This window comes from Poecilia reticulata, linkage group LG18, assembly GCF_000633615.1.
Source record: "Poecilia reticulata strain Guanapo linkage group LG18, Guppy_female_1.0+MT, whole genome shotgun sequence".
Classification (NCBI taxonomy): domain Eukaryota; kingdom Metazoa; phylum Chordata; class Actinopteri; order Cyprinodontiformes; family Poeciliidae; genus Poecilia; species Poecilia reticulata.
In genome coordinates, this window is record NC_024348.1 from 16578052 (window position 1) to 16594986 (window position 16935).

At 40.4% G+C, this 16935-nt stretch overlaps 1 protein-coding gene and 1 long non-coding RNA gene across 2 annotated transcripts in view; one reads left to right on the plus strand and one right to left on the minus strand.

Annotated features, from left to right (window-relative positions):
- The window catches only part of ppargc1a (peroxisome proliferator-activated receptor gamma, coactivator 1 alpha), a 340330-nt gene that overhangs the window by 273685 nt on the left and 49710 nt on the right, over nucleotides 1-16935 (minus strand). The window lies entirely within an intron of this gene.
- On the plus strand, nucleotides 12148-13866 carry LOC103480691 (uncharacterized). Its single transcript, XR_536146.2, has 4 exons — nucleotides 12148-12231; nucleotides 12714-12823; nucleotides 13359-13439; nucleotides 13525-13866. It is a non-coding gene; the product is annotated as an uncharacterized LOC103480691 (long non-coding RNA).

Consider the following 16935-nt stretch of genomic DNA (forward strand, 5'->3'; position numbering starts at 1 on the left):
CTTAAAGTTTCATAGTGTCCTAAATCTATACAGACTGAGTACTGACAAGTAAACTCTAAAATTAAGGTGCAATGGAGATAAACAAATAGAAACTTATACTAAAAACACTGCACTTCTTAACATTATTAGATCTTTCTCTTTTACAAAACCAATGGCAAAAAAGTCTGAAAAATCTAAAAGTTTGTCATACTAATCTGGACCTGGAAAACGATTAAACAAAATTCCATACTTCTATAGACTTTTCAAGACTACATAGAAAACCTGGGAAAAACAAGGAGAGGTATTGGGAAAATCTGGGTTAATCGCAGCCCAATACTCGGGGCAAAATGAAACTATTATTGCAGCTGCATGCTTTCTTAGTCTTTGTTGTCAGGAATAATCTTGCATTATCTCAGGCATTAGATCAAGCTGATTATCATCCTACTTGGGTTGTGTTGCCGCTCTATGATTCTGCAATAATGCTCAACCCCACACCCGGGAATAACTGGGAGACAAGGTGTTGTCACTGACAACACAAACTATCATCTCCAAATTTCCCACTCCAGACACGTGGAGATACTTTGACACTGACAACCATATGACAGCGCTATGACAACCTGTTAGTAAGGTAATGTGTGTGCATGCGTGCATGCGTGCGTGCGTGCGTGCGCGCACAGTAGTGAGGTTGTGTTTGATGGAAAGATTATTGAGGGGACAGAACGTGGCAAAAGACGCTCAGCCCAAGTCACTGTCAAGTTGAGAGGAGTGTGATGAAGTTGGTGTGTCTGCCAGCCACTTGTTTTTTCCATCTCCGTCTTTAACTCCTAAGCGAGCGCGCCCACCCGTCCTCTCCCAGCTCTCCTCCTCTTCTTCCCCGCCCCTCCTCCTCCTTGTCCCAAAGCCCAGCACAATACATCAACGGGTGTCCGAGCCGTCGCTCTGTAATAACTCTGCAATCTCTGGAGGAAATACTCTGTCACAATGCATGAGACAACATCTTTTTTTAATCAATTGAGCGAAACAAACAAAGCACACTGACATACGCTGCCAACAGCCACCAAAAAAATAAGGCATGCTGAATGAAGAGTGATACACAAACAGATCACCAAACCACAGCAACAATCCATCTTGCTATAGATTCTGTATTGGAAATGAGCGACAGGAGAGAACGACGCCAGCTAAAAGGAAAAAGAAACAAACACTTTATCATGAATTGATTAAGCCCATTTTAATTCTGCTCTTTCAATTATTGAACGCCGCCTTTAACAAGTTACTTCATAACCAGGTGAAAGCTGCGTACTACTTTACAAGATGTGGATGGCAAATGACTTTCATTTAGCTTTACAGCTGAGTCGCTTTTATGTCCCTCTGAAAACTACCCTGAGCGCCGAATGGTCACACGGACGAAGAGTGGGAGTGGGGGAAGAAGAGTGGGGATAAAGATAGATGTGAGCAGGGAGTACATCAGTCCATAAGTACAATGGCTATAATTAATCATCACCTGCGTTATCAGAAGATTATCCAGAGGAGGAGGAGGTGAGAGATGAAGAGGTGTGTTTGCAAGGCAAGAGTTTGGAGTTTACAGGGTTTTTAACTATGTTTGTTTGTGTGAGGATGGCACAGTTAAATAAAAACTTCAACTGTCGTTGTGGAAAAGTCTAGAATGGTTAATCCATTTACAGACAAACTAAAACCTGCTCATTTCTTGAATATTCTAGAACTTTGTTGAGTGTTACAGTTGGTTCCAGAAGGTTCTAACACTTAAGTTTCTACAAAGTTCTAGGATACTCTATCTATGGTATTCTAAGTGAATAACTAGAGCAGAATGTAAGAGGGACAAGCAGGTCTTTCTGGGAGTTGAGTGTCATTTGAACTGTTTTTTGTAAATAGCTGGTTTTGTTAAAAGTTCACTATTATACTTCCTTGAACAAGCTATATGATAGGTCTGTGGGCTATACAAAATTATATTTAATACACAAAATTATGCTGATATTGAGATTACAGGAGGGGTAGAGTTAGGGTATCCCTAACAGGTCTGCATCTTTTGAGTTCCTTAATGCGCTGTTTTAGGGCTATGATTATGCAAATGAGCTGCTGCTGGCCAAGCCCTACCAACTCAATGTTTACATTAATGAACAACCCAAGACGTCATTATGTATTTACATTGCCATCATCTGCAGATATGGGATGAACAGCAGGAACAGAACCTTCCTTTAGTCTAAGTAGTTTGATAAATCCAGCCGGGTAGTGTTGGTAGTTTTCAAAGGACACCTTGCAAAACTGATTTGCGCAAGCTAGCAATTTTCTTTGGCAATATCGCAAAAGAAAGAAGTGATATTGCAACTTTCTTTCAAATGCAGAAGCTCTGTGCTCTCCATTTCTGCATGGACACATGCTCTGCATTACGCAGCCGATAAAACATTTTCCTTCTCCAGCCGCCATTGAAGCGGAAGCTTAGCATCTTGAGTAAAGTGGGTGGAGCTCCATGTGGATTGCCAGGTGAGCAGCTGGACTTGGCTTGGGGTTGCTAGGTAACAAACGTTACCTACGACGGTGATGCAACGATTTAGAGGTTTTAGAAACAGGCTGTTTTTCAGACACCAGCAGAACATTTACTTAAACAGCTGGGTGTTTTTTGTTTTTTTGGTTCTTTTTTCCCTCTTGGGCTGTTCATAGAAGCAGGAGATACCCATATTCTAGTAAAGAAACATTAAAAAGTGACATTTGCATAATCAGGTACCTTTAAAAAAAAGTCTTTGTTGTTAAAAAATCTTTTCTCTGTGAAATACAACCACATTTACAGAAAATTTTGGATGATATTAGCAAGACGAGAGAGGCATAAGGTAAAGGATAATTAGTAGTGCAAAAACAGGTTTGAATTTTCTGGTTTCTTTGTTGCCGTTTTTTTTAAAGGTGTTAGATAAATCTAGTGTGATAGGTTATCGCTTCCAATACTGCTGATAACTTATTTTTGGATGTTGCTCTGAGGTAACATGGGTTTTGATCTGAGAGCAAAAGTTGTTTAAAGTTTAATCACCTTCATTTTAACCTTACCCAGCTTTTTTCTGAAGGACCTTTCAGATCATCAGTTCTGAATGATGAAGTGTTACCACCATCTCTACATAAAACCCTTAATAACAGCATGAAGATAGAGAAAGCAAACACAAAAAGTAGAGTTTTAAAGGTACTCCTATCTGACAGTTTCTCAGAGGTCTTATCTACCCATTCTGAATATTACTTTTACGGAATATGATAAATGCAAACCATTTTTTGTACACTTTGTTTTAATTCAACATTTACACATAACAAACAAGGGCCATAAAAGGAAACTGTGCCGCAGTTGGCTTCAGGGAGATGTCAGTTGTGAACAAAAATGAATCAAATAAATCCCTATGGTCTCTTAGGAAATATTTTGTTGTATACCTGAACAACCTAAGTTTAAACCTTAAGAGTTAGGAAATAACTGGAGACAGCCTTTTTCAATGGTTTTATGGACTGATAAGAGTGACTCTTTACGGACCAGATGGATGGCCACTAACCTGGATGAGAAATGGCCACAGAGGTTCACTTCACTTCAATGGAACGTTTTTGGGTTCCCCGTTGCATAACTAGCCAGTAAAGGTCTCACAGATGAAAGAATGAGGACATGGCTTTCTTGCTCACCCGACCTGAGCCCTATTGAAAACCTGTGGCTGTTCTTATGCAGGAGATTTATAGTGAAGGAAAACGTTAAACACGTCTGAACAGCGTTCAGGAGACTATGGTTGCTGGTACACAAAAGAGACTCCATGAATAATTTGCTTGTGACTTACTGAATATAAGGGTGGCCATACTGGCTACAATTTTTTAAGTCAAAAAATGTTTGTTAGAAACACTGACATTTTGATTTGTTTTTTATTCTTACTTTGACAGATCAAAAATAGACAAGTGAGATGGGGAAACTTGTCATTTCACTACACAATAACTATGTTACCAATCATTGACAAATAATTGTTTACATATAATCATTTATCAAAATGTTCATTTTACTTACTTTCATATTCACATCGGAGGTTTATTAGTACTTTGGTACAACAGAATACTTCAAAGCTACAACTTGTGGACAGTATTCACAGAAATTGTTTGTTTTTGCGCTGAGATTGAAAATCAATTTAAACTACGTCAAGAACTCTTAAAGCTTAGCACTGGCCAACTACTTCTGCCTTTCAGCGACTTTGATTTGTTACTGCTTTCATGAACAGGATGCTTTAAACTCCTAAGGAATCACCGCTTACTGGCAGCTCTGTCAGATTTAAGATGCACATGAACAAGCAATTTTTGAAGCATTTAAAGGTAATTTCATACAGACATTTCTTTTAATTTCACACATTTGAGTAACTGACTAGTCTTCTTAGAAACTGCATCAAAACTAAATTAATAAAAGTCTAGGCTTAGAAACCATACTGTTGGAAGCTCTAAACAGTGTAACTAGGTGGCGCTTGACTGTTTAACCATCAATATGGGATCAAGTGCCTTCCCTAATGGCTCTAATATCGATGCCCTGCACTTACAGAGGCACCAAGCCTCTAAAATGTCAACAGTGGCATTTTATGTGCTAATGCCATATGGGTGCAGTGGGCTGGTAAAAGGCTTTTCCTGCACACCACGCTCAAATGCTGATACCTCGACACTGCTTCATTTTTTTTTTCTTATGCCGTTATGCTAGATTAGTAGCTGTTGCCTCACGGCGAGAAGCCAGCTTTCAGTAATACAGGGAGGGTAAGACTTTGTAGGTGGCCATTCTGACTCAACCCCAACAGATTGGTGTGCAGGACAATACAAGTACAGCCAGTGCCCGCCCAGGCCTCTTTTAGGTCAGCTTCTGCACTGTAGCAGGGTGATTGAAGCCCCCACTGCTGTGGCACAACTTGTGCAACGTGTTTTACTAAAATACAATATTATGCAAAGGCAGTGTTTTGGTGCCCAGAAATAGAAGCAAAGATCTGGCACAGTGTTGTAGGGACATGCATGACAGCACCTGAGAAGTGTGACAAAACAAACTCCGCAGGAGCAGCGCCTCAACTTCAGCTTGTGGGAGCTTGCTTTTTCACAGGCATTTTTCTAGCTCAGTTTGTTGAGGAGATTTTGATCTCTTCATGCAAAAACAACTGCTCATAAAATATGCAGTGCAGTAAGGAATAATTAATATGTGATACAGTCCTTTGCTTAAGTATTCATAGAATCTGTTGATAGGACAACTATTAGTTAGGTGCTCCACAAAACTGGCGATCATGGAAGCTGTAAGAAATCCTTGTGTGCAATTTACCCATAGGTGCTTTGGAAGAATGAAAGAAAATTGCACTTTTTCTACCCCCAACTGAGAAACTATACGTGAAACAGCACCCTAAACACACCCGGTCTCCCTGTGATCATGGCAAAGGCAGCATCATGTTGTTAGGATGCAGGAACAAGTGAGATGTGCGGAGCTGAAAACAAGAAAAGAAATAATTTTACAATCTGCAAAAAACTTGATAATTGGGGTCGATGTTCATCGTCTCAGGGCAGCAACCCTGAACATCCAGCCAGAGTCACAATGGGATTGTTCAGAGTAAAGCAAGTGTTAGCATGACCCAGAATTGAAAACTAACCCTCTCCTCCTTCCAGTTGCATCGTTGTGAAAAAAAAAATCCAGCCTCTATACATGTGAAACATGGTGAAGACAAACCCTGAAAAGTTTGCAACTGTAACTGCACCAAAAGATTATTCTGTAAGGTAATAATTGAGGAGGCCAACATAACTAAACATATGTTTGTCACTTTTTGTTGTAAAAAAAAAAAAAAAAATCAACAAGACCCCTTAAAAATTTTGTTTTGCAAGGCGCCGTATACTAACAAATGTTCAATTTTGTTGTACAGTTTGGCTACGACATCTTAAAGTCATAATCTGAAATCTAGACCAGTGAGGACAATGGGTGCATTAAGACTTGGTCTAATGGTTTTCCTTTCCGACAGGTGCACTGTCCCTTTGTTCTTCATCACACTCCATAACACAACTGACAGCCATGACTCATTTTGTCACTCATCTCCCACACAAAGGCTGTCCTTGCCTTTTTACCCCGTCAACCGACTCGCTCTAAATCTTCCTATAAAGATGGGAATGGCACTGAGGCTTTCCTTCTAGAATGGATTTGAAATTAGGTAGATAACCCCCGGAGCGCTTACTCTTTTCGCCATGCCTCGCACACTTGTCACAAGATGCAGGTGTGCCAACTCCTGCGCACCGTCGCCTCCCCTTTGCTTGTACCCACGTTTGGACAGAGATGTAAAGAAAGCACGTCATACTGACTCTGTGAATATTGCAGAAGGTACAAAAAAAAGAGAGGAAAAAAAAAACACACAAAAAAACGCTGAAGCCCGGAGAAACTGTGGTGTTTATCAGCGTTGCGATCTGCAGATGAGCTGACTGATCTAAAGCAAGCAGGGCTCCAGGCAAAATGAGATTTCTAATCCTAAACAAATTCCTGAGCAATGCAGAACAGGAGAGCAGAGCTCCTTTATTTACATAGCGTGGTGTCACAAACACAAAGCGACAGGGAGGTGGTCTGGGCAGGCAAAATGTCAGCCTTGTTTGAGTGACCTCATAACGCAGATTAACACTGACATAACCTGCCATTTAGACAGGAACGAGTAATCCTGCAGGTTAAGATTATTTGAATATCAACAGCTTGTAGGCTTGCTCGCACATTCATCAGTAGAACCAATCCCTCACAAGGGTGAAAATTCATTTTGTAATGCCTGAAAGCGGTCCTGAAATGTCAGTCTAGCTGTTGGTGGAACGCGATCCGTCATGGAGGTGGTGTGTTGACATAGAAGCAAAATAAATACCTGTGGTGGCACAGTAATCGCATGTACAGCTCTTACACATTATCAGTCACCAGTTTTAGTAATTGTTTATGCAGTTCAGTAACCTTGCAAAATTACAAAGACAAACATAATAATTGTGTTGAAATCCTTAAACTAAATTGTGCTTTTTTTGAAGAACCTCAACCATACATGGAAAAATTTTGAAAAAAAAAACAACTTTAAATTTGAGAACCGTATTTTTCAGACTATAAGCCGCTATTTTTTTTCCTCCTAAACTTTGAACCATGCGGCTTATAGCCCGGTGCGGCTTTTCTGTGGATTTTTCTTCAACCACCAGAGGGCTCTTTAGCAGGAAGTGAATCATTGGAAGTCAAAATTGGAAATCAAAGTAGAAAGTGCTAATTTTCATTTAGAACAAGCACATGCTAGCAGCAGGCAAGACGGAGAAATTTCTTCGAACTCATATGATGCAGCTTTTAAGTTTGAAGGCTATCAATCTGGTAGTACATGAGGAATATAGAGCCGCTGCACGTAAACTCGGCGTGAACAAAACCATGGTTCGGCGTTGGAGATGGAGGGCTGCATCCTTAATAAATCCAGCAGATTTATTAGGACGGTGCCCTCTGCTGGGTCCTTATGGAAAACAGAGCGGTAGAGATACCAGCAGCTTATAGCCCGGTGCAGCTTATTTATGTCTGTTTCCAGTTTTTAAAAATATTTAAAATTATAGGTGCGGCTTACAGTATGGTGCGCTCTATAGTCCGGAAAACACAGTACCTTTATTCTGTTCAAAGTTGTGGGAGGAGCTAATGAAAGACGTGCGATTCTCCATAACCTACAGAGATTGTATACAATGCTGGGGCTATCCTAACTTTACCTCCTGCTATCTTACGGGAAAAAAGAAGTTGCACCCAAACTCATTAGATTTATCCAAGCACATCTACTCACAATGAACGAGTTGGAAATGAAACTGACTAATTTAGACTTTAGAGCTGCTTTAATTACACAAAAGAGAAAAAAGAGAGAGAGAGAACGAATGTGATCTATACCAAATTAATTAGGGCCAGTTGAGTGAATGTACTGAATGCTGGGGGAACAACTGGGTAATCAAAGATGGTCTTAAAACACCAGTTGTTCTACAATATCCCCACAGCGAGTGGAATGAAAGACTACTGGAAATTAAAAAACGGCCATCATTTATTGGACACCGCTTGAAGCCAGCTGCCAGAGCAGGAGCCTGATGGCCGGTGAGAGCCGACATCCTAGCAGGGCCCCCACAGCCACACTGAGATTAACAGCTTTCACTGTCTGTATGAAAACAAATATACAGGAGGAATAGCAAAGAGCCAGGCCTGATTTAAAAACATAAAGTGGAAGTTAGGACCACAGGGTTATGAATAACAGAGTAACCGGGCACTGCATAGTTGCATCCATTACAGGTATGTTCCAGCATCAATGTGTGTATTAGAGAGAATGTTCAAAGACGTATACATTGCCTTCAGTGAAATCAAATTTCCTTTGAGTAGATAGAATAGACAGACAGATTTTTAAACACTGCCTAAAATAAGAGTAATAAAATCACACTGTGTAAAATGAGAAATTTACATCATCTTGATTCTTCTTCTGACGTCATTTGTTGGGCGGAGCGAAGCGTTGTCACTGACGTCTGCTGTTTGAAATGAAAGCGGCAGTGACTGTAGCGCACCTGAAGCAGCGGCGGAGAAGACAACGCCGCTCATTTTGAGGATTTTACAAATTACTTGGTCCTAATCACAGCTGTAGACTGCCTCCCAGTGGGACATGTTTTTCAAGCAGAAGACGTCCAGGAGGCATTCTGGGGTGATTAAAAATCTTTATCCCGCTCCATGTGCTACCAATAACCACTCAGGGAGTAACGCAAGCTTCTGAAAAAGATTACAGCTTTACAAAGAGAATATTTAGTGTGATTTTAGGGTTCAGAAATAATGTGTAATGCAGTCGTGTTTTTTCATAATAATTCATTAGTGTATGGCAACCTGGGGATTCCCTCTCTCACCACATTCTCAACACACAACATATCACTTAAAAATAATCAAATACACGACCATTATACTATCACATTAGTTCTGTTCTTCTCTTTAGCAGTGGAGCTAGAAATGGGCATAATGTCGGATTTCACGTAAGGGTACCTACATTCAAACTGGATGGAGAGTTTAGAAGTTTCACCTCCTTAAAACGTGCCACTCTTTTTATGAAGGAACCAAAAGTAACTGGGCAATTGGCTGTTAGGTTATTTCATGGGTGGGTACGGGAAATTCCTTCATCATTTCATTATCAATTAGACAGATAAAGAGCCTGGAGATGATTTGAGGGGTGGTGCTTGGATTTGTAAGACTTTGCTGTGATTTGACAACATGTAGTAAAAAAAAAACATGCAAGTGAAGCAAGTTATACTTAAGCTGCAAAAACAAACTCATCTGAGAAATTGCTATAATATTAACCATGGGAAAATCTACGGCACATCCTAAATTAGAAAGAAGCAACGCAAAAAGAGATGAAGAATCATTTCATTCCGAAAGGAAAGCCCTTCAAAACAGCCAATCAAGTGACCAACACTTTCCAGCAGGTCAGCAGATCAATATCCAAGTCTACCACAAAGTAAGCTACTGCACTGCAAGGTGCAAGTCCAAAACGTCATCAGCCTCAAGAATACAATTGCTAGATTAGACTTTGATGAATAAATAAAGCCGTTCTGGAGGAGCATTCTTTGGACAGATGAAACCAAGATTTACCTGTAGAAAAAAGTTTGAAACAACTCATGATCCAAAGCATACCACGTTGTCTGGAAAAGCTGATGGAGGCAGTGTGATGACTTGGGCGTGCAGTGGGACTGGGACACTTGTGTTCATTGATGATGTGACACAGGACAGAATCGGTCAAATTAATTTTAAGGTTTTCCGAGACATAAAGTATGCTCAGTGCTAGCAATACAGATGGACAATGACCCAAGACATCCAGCCAGCAACCCAGGAGATTACTAAAGCAAAGAAGTGGAATATTCCCAAATGACAAAGTCAGTGACCTTTACTTTGCCAATTACTTTTATGCCCCTGAAATGAAGGGATTGCGTTAAAAATGCTTTAGTTTCTCATATATTTATGCAATCGTTTTGTTCAGCCCACCAAATTAAAGCTGAAAGTTTGCATGCAAGTAGAGACAAAATTATGACAATGTTCTCTCTGACTAAATATTTATGGACCTTACTGTATGTAATCAGAATCTAGTTTTTCTCTTCACCTCCAATCTTGAAAGATAAAATGACTGATATAACAATATTGTCCCATTTTTGGTAGCAAAGTTTGTATACTTGTATCTTTTTGCCGTGTTTTCTCTCCAAGAGACCACCCAAATGTGAAAATGGGAAAATGAAAGGTACAGTGTTACAGAATTACAGAATGCATCACGTAATCTTGGAAAAAAATGGACAGAGAGAGAGAGAATATTGAAAAGTATTAGTTATAACTATGAGATTATGACATAAAGCCGTTCTTCCTGCAGAATCCTGCAGTCTTTGTCATCCTAAATAAATAAAAGTCCCAGCCTAAATTTTACTCCATTTTCTACTTGTCTGCTGTTGTGCACCTGGACATGGAGTGTGTTTTTAAACTCACTTGGCTGCCTGACAAAGAGGCACACACATTACTTACAGATGAAGAAATAAAGCAACACCACTTAACTGATCTAAAGTCATTAAACCTGTAATTAGGTTTATTTTCCCTAACGCAAAAGCTCTTTAACATTTATTAGTCAACGTGTAAAAGTCCAAAACATAGTAAAAACAGGCCAAAACTCTAAATATTTTAGAGTTTGCGACCCATTTGATGAACCACCGTTAAAAAAGGTCTCCAACAGTGTGTCAGCCAACAAAACACACTGGCTGCTTTAAGGTAAATGGGTTTCATAGCAGGAAACTGACAAAGGCCAATAACAATAAAAAAAAATATTTTACATTTGTAGAAGGTGAAGCAACTGGCAAAGTTTTCACGCCCCGAGACCCTGGCAGAGGTTCAACAACGTTCGTGCGCCTGCCGGTGCTGGCATCTTCCCACCTCTCTCAAACCCTGCGTGCAGTGCAGGTCCAGTCGTGACGCAAGGCTGAGTATTTCGGGATGAAATGCGTGGGATCCCGGAGGGCGAACACGATTCCATCCACTTCCAGCATTCCAGCGGAGAATTTATTTTGGGAACGATGCTTTAGGAGGCATCAGGCACAGCAGAAAGAAATATCTCGCAGTTGGAAGGAAACAGGCATGTGACACATCTCACCCGGTATGAGGTACTGCAGCCAGGGAAAGGTGCTAAAGTGGCTCTATGTCCTAAATATAGCTGTAGTCATGCTTTCTGGCTGCTGAACAGGACTAATTTTGTTGGTGTAATAAGGTTACCTGAATCTAAAAATGATCAGCATCAGCTTCTCAGATGGCAAAGACTTTATGGGCCTTTTATAACTGCTATACTACCTACAAAGTCTGGTTTTTAATTAACGCATGTCAGTTAATATTTTTCAGTACGCACCTATAAACAACATTAAATTATAGTAAAAGTTCCTTATGCGGGTTTGTTATTGTTCTAAATTTAGACCTAATTTTTAGCAGCAAGAAAAACTTTATTTCTACAGCGCCTTGGACAAAAGCCTTAATACTTTGCAATTTGCCTCACATTTCATCACCCTAAAAACACAAACTTCAACGTCTTTTATTAGGATGTTATGTATAAGCCCAGGTTGAGACTTCAACCAAATAAAAATCTGTATAGATGGGCACGCATTTGTATTCAGCACCTCCTACTCTGATTCCCCTAACTAATATAAAATACAACAATAATTACATTAGTGAACAAAAAGCATTATGAAGACCAGGGAAAACTGAAGACAGACTTTTACACACTTGGCTTTTACACTTGTCAAGCAAGAAGAGCATTAAAAACCAGCACACCTGTTACGGTGGGCATCTTAAACAGGCCACTAGGTCAAGTTTGTGTTTTTTTTGCAAAAGTTTTTGTTTCCAAAGTCAAAAACACAGTGTTTTAAATATTTAATAATGCCTATGTCATTTACTACTTACTGTAGTGTAAGCAAAAAAACCTGGTTGTCCTGGTAACGGATATTACTTCTCTGTACTACGTTGTGTCTCGAGTCATATTGGTAGCTTCTGAGTTGTCACCTCCATTGACGCCGTGCATTCAACTAATGCATTCCGAATGAGTTTTTAAAAATAGTCAATAAATTGTTTCCCTGTACAGTGGCATTATACGAACAAGCACTTTATAAACAGCCAGTTACAAAGCCATCTAAATGAGCCAACTGAGTGCTAATGGAGGCAAACCCTTAGCAACAGCTGCTGCTTTCAGCCACCAGCCCAGGATACTACTGGTGAGACAGTGACTGAAAAGTCACAATTGCTATTCCGTTATGGTTTTCATCAAATATGACTGATCTTGAGCCATTTATCAAAGAAAAATGGGTTAGATGTCTGCCTGTGTACAACGTTGGTGGACTCAAAATACTTGCAGGTGTAAATGCAGCAAAAAGCGTCAAATTTTCACATGTAAGATGTATATATGGAAAATCTTGAGAACTTTTCTTCCCGTGTCACAATTATGCACTACTTTGCGTTGGTTTGTCACAGGATCCCCAAAAGACAGGTTCAAGCTTGTCGTTGTGAAGTAACAAAATGCGAAAAGGTTTAGGAGCAATGGATGCTTTCGCATGGCACAATGTATACAGGAAAAATCAAATACTGGAGTCTGTTTTTCACATAATCAGAGTTTCTGATGCAACGCATTGCATTTGTAACCTTGCTTTTTTTTTCTCTTCCTTGCAAACCTTGCATTTTTCCCTGTTCCTGAGTTTAGTGTAAACCGATCTCTGGCACGCGACTCTCCCGGCCCATCTCTGGTGATCCATTACACGGCAGTGCCAACTCAAACCTTTTCTAAGTCAGCTCTGGCAGCTTGTTGAGCAGGTACACAGTCAGAAATTTCATCCTGCATTTGTCTGCTCTCACATGCCTGCGTAATCCCTTTCCTGGAAAGCACTGAAGTCTTCATTAAGTCTAAGAATGACTCGATTTTGAGGCATTGTTCAAGGCTACAAAAGTGGCCAGAGTCAATCACTCTCAAGCAAAAAATATTTCATTTTACCCTGTGAATTTATTCTAATGTATTTAGCCCTGGGCCTTTTAAACAACTAGACCAATAGAGAGTCTTATTGTATTCAGACAAGGACAAATAGTGGATTCACTGATGCTCATGCAATAATTAGCTCCCATCAGGCTTCAGAAAGGTTGATTGCCAAGTGTTTGAAGCATTAAACTTTTTTTCTTCTTTAAAAAAAGGGGACCAAATGTGGACGCAATCTCATGATGCTTTTTTTATTCTGATGCCTGCTTAGTGGTAAAGGAAAAGTGACAAGAGAACATGGGGTCTTTTATTGGATCATGTAATGGCTTGAAGTTAAGCTAATCTAAGTTATTCTCCCTCTTTGTATGTGTGAGATAGAGTGCAGTAAAACCCGGCGCTCCATGGCTAGTTCTCCTAATCGTGTGGAAACTCTGACTACTTACAGAAGCAATGAGGGAGGTAATGGGAAAGTAATTTTTACTAATTTCAGCCAGCTCTGCTTTCCCATTCTGCGTGATTGTGTGCGCCGTCTGCATCATTACAGGCAACATCTGCAACGGCTCGCCATGTGAACGAGCGGGCGGGGTGGGAAAGAAGTCGAGGAGAACGACTACAAGCTGGCGAGCCGCTTCTGACGTGGCTCGCGGATAAACAAAAGCCTGCCAATCCTCCGTGTTCACACTGCCTCCTCTTGTCAAAATTCTTTCACATCCAGGTGGTTTTAGTCTCAGACAATGCTGGAGGGGGGGGGGGGGTTTGTCTCTTTTTTTCTTCCAAGCAAAGTCCGTGGCCAAGCAGCTGCTGCTAATCTCTGTTAGCAGAGTCCCACTAAACAGTCGGCTGTAGCCTTTAATCTGGTCCCCCCACAATCATTACCTCCAGAGCTGGGGACTGGGGTGGGGGGGGAATGGGTAACACAATTGCAGGAGAGTAAACAAATGAAACCCAATTTGTGTCCATTTCTCTGTCGTTCCTCTGGCTTTTCCTGTAATCTCGTTTGAATGTTCGGTAAGGCGCCAAAGTCGCTATCGTTTCATCGGGCTGCTGCGTGTGCGTCCCACAGCCCCGATCTGCAGGTGTCTGTTTAAAGTGTACAGGGTAGATATCATTTCTCACAGCCCAGTTGTGTTAAGGCTTATAGCATATGATAATTGTGCTTTTGTGAGAAAACTATGATGAATAAAAGCGTACCGCATTAAGCATCAAAGATAAGCCTAATCTTTAGTTTCCTTTACAGATTCTTTGAGACAAGTTGGGTCTTTTGGTTTCTTCCAGTTAGAAGAAACATGTTGGTCAAATGAAAATATTACTTCAAACCTACATTTGCCAGGGGTATAAAACTGGGCGTAGCTGCATCATTTAAAAAACAAAAAATACAAATTTCTGGAACTATTCAGATGCTGCAGTTTTTATTCGGGTCCTGACTCATGTTGTTCATATTATGCATACAATCACAAGAATAAACTACTTTATAATAGCAATCAAACCGATGGTTGTGCATGCATCACTTTTCCCCATATAAGGAGGACATGTTTTACTTATGAGACTTTAATATCACTACAGTAATGTTGTTAAAAAGATCAGGTAACGCTCCGGATTTACAAATTAAATATCATGACCAAAACAAACCAAACTGAACTGAACCCCACTCAAACTCTATTTCACGAAGCTGCTCAAAAATACTTAAAAATTAACTTCATTCGGCTCAGTCTCCGAGAAAAAACTTACACTATTTCTAATTACTGTGGCTAAACATTCAAGAGGACTTTTAGGAGATATGTTATGAATTTTACGCTGTCTGTGGATGTCAGGAGATATCTGGCTGTGACGGAGGACATAAACGTAAGTAAATGTTCAACAGTAAGAATTTTCTTAATATACTTTATGCTCATAAACAACAATCCGTGCTCTTCGATTACATCCACAAAACCCTCCTGTGTTTATTTAGTCACATCCTTTTCTTTGGCTCCAATCAGTAGTCATTTATTTATTTAACCAGTTACTGTTAAATAGGAAAATATAAAACAAGCATTATGTAGATTTTACACCGACGTTATACACGCCGTGTCATAATCTACTTTAGGTAGTGTCTTCTTAATTTAATTAAAAGTTTAAATTATTTATCAAGTTCAACAGCCATTGAAAAGACTGATTTATTTACGAACATTTTATGTGAAATTTTGAAAGTATTCTGACTGAAATACAATGATGTAGGCCTTTTCCATGCAACATTTTTAGCTTTGAAGCTGCTGGGAAAAAAAACTTGAAGTTTAGACTTCAAGTCTGTTACTTTGCTTCACCTCCTGGAAATATAAGAAGGAAGCTGGGCAGGAAGGTAAAAAATTCCACATGCTGCTTCTATGGTACATTTTCCCCTCAATAAAACACTCTCTACATCCCCTGTGGTCCAATAATGGGTTTACATAGACTCCGGTTTGCTTCACCATCTTCCCGGTATGCCCATACAGAACTCTGCTGCCCACCTTAGCTGACAAGCGCTGACAAAAAATTCTGGCTGTGAAACATTGCCTCACATGTCAAGAATCTGGCAAGCTATTTTTCCATACCCCTATTCGCTTGGTCTCCAGCTCTTACATGAAAGTCTGTGATTTGACTCCTTTCGCTGTGACCACACGAGGGAACAGGTGCCTGTGAAATTAAAGTCGGGGGGGTTTCAGAAATGCAGAGAAGCCCGATGCACTGCAGACTGCAGATTACCTCTATAGGGCATGAAGGCCAGCGGAGAACCGAGGTAGCCCCCTATGAGGAGCCCACAGGGAATACCTTACCAACAGCTCCCCAATGACATCTGGACATTTTGTTCTTCTTCTCTCTGCAGGGGGAAAAAAACTGCACTTGTTTAGCGATCACAGGGTTTTTTTTTATGCTTGCTGTGTTATCAGAAGATGCAGTGCATTGCCATTATTGTGCCACTGTGCTTATTATAGATTCCATTTAGATGGCAGTTAAATTGGATGTCCCCATCAGCTACAGAGCAAGTTGTTTGTTTTAGAGAACCGGATGCTGAATCACAAAAGTATTATTAAGTCTTTCAGGAGATAACAGATGAATTAAAGCGAGCCAGTGACTGCTGCCTCCCCCCCTCTACCAATTTTATTAAGAAAATAAGTTACAGTGCAATTTACCGATTTTTAAGAGAAGTATTTTTCAAAGTTTAGCAAACATATAACAAAAAAAAAAGCGGCGAGTTGGTGACATGAATCAGTGTTGCAGAGAAACAGTTCTGATAAGCTCAAATGCGAAGCAGGCTGGTGGAATTTGATCTTAAGGTATGTTGCATTGAGATTGGTTCAGTTCTGCAGTAGCTCAAGTTATGAAGAGAAATAAGAAGGTGAACGCAGGGGCAACATGTAGTCAAACAAGCTTTTCGTTTCTGAAAATAAAAGACAAAATGTGGCCTCAGACTGTTTGGTCAAAGTTTTGTATAGTTGCTTTTTTAAATATTTTTATTTTTTCTTATTTCGTTGGTGATTTTATCAGTAGAACCAAACACAGATGTGAAGGTTAACCAACTAAGTCGATTAACAGAAAAAAAAAAGGTCACCAGTGTTTTTAACTCAAACGGATGACGTAGAAGTAGTTTGGTCATTTGAAGATACAGACTGGTAATGTTAGGATGTCCAATTTTATGTCACTGCCGACTATAGTCACATAGTCGGCATCTTCACAAGGCGCTATGTCGGCTATCCATCCATCCATCCATCCATCCATCCATCCATCCATCCATTTTCTTCCGCTTATCCGGGGTCGGGTTGCGGGGGCAGCAGCTTCAGAAGGGAGGCCCAGACTTCCCTCTCCCCAGCCACTTCTTCCAGCTCCTCCGGAGGAATTCCAAGGCGTTCCCAGGCCAGCCGAGTGACATAGTAAGACCCAGCGTGTCCTGGGTCTTCCCCGAGGCCTCCTCCCGGTGGGACGTGCCCGGAACACCTCACCA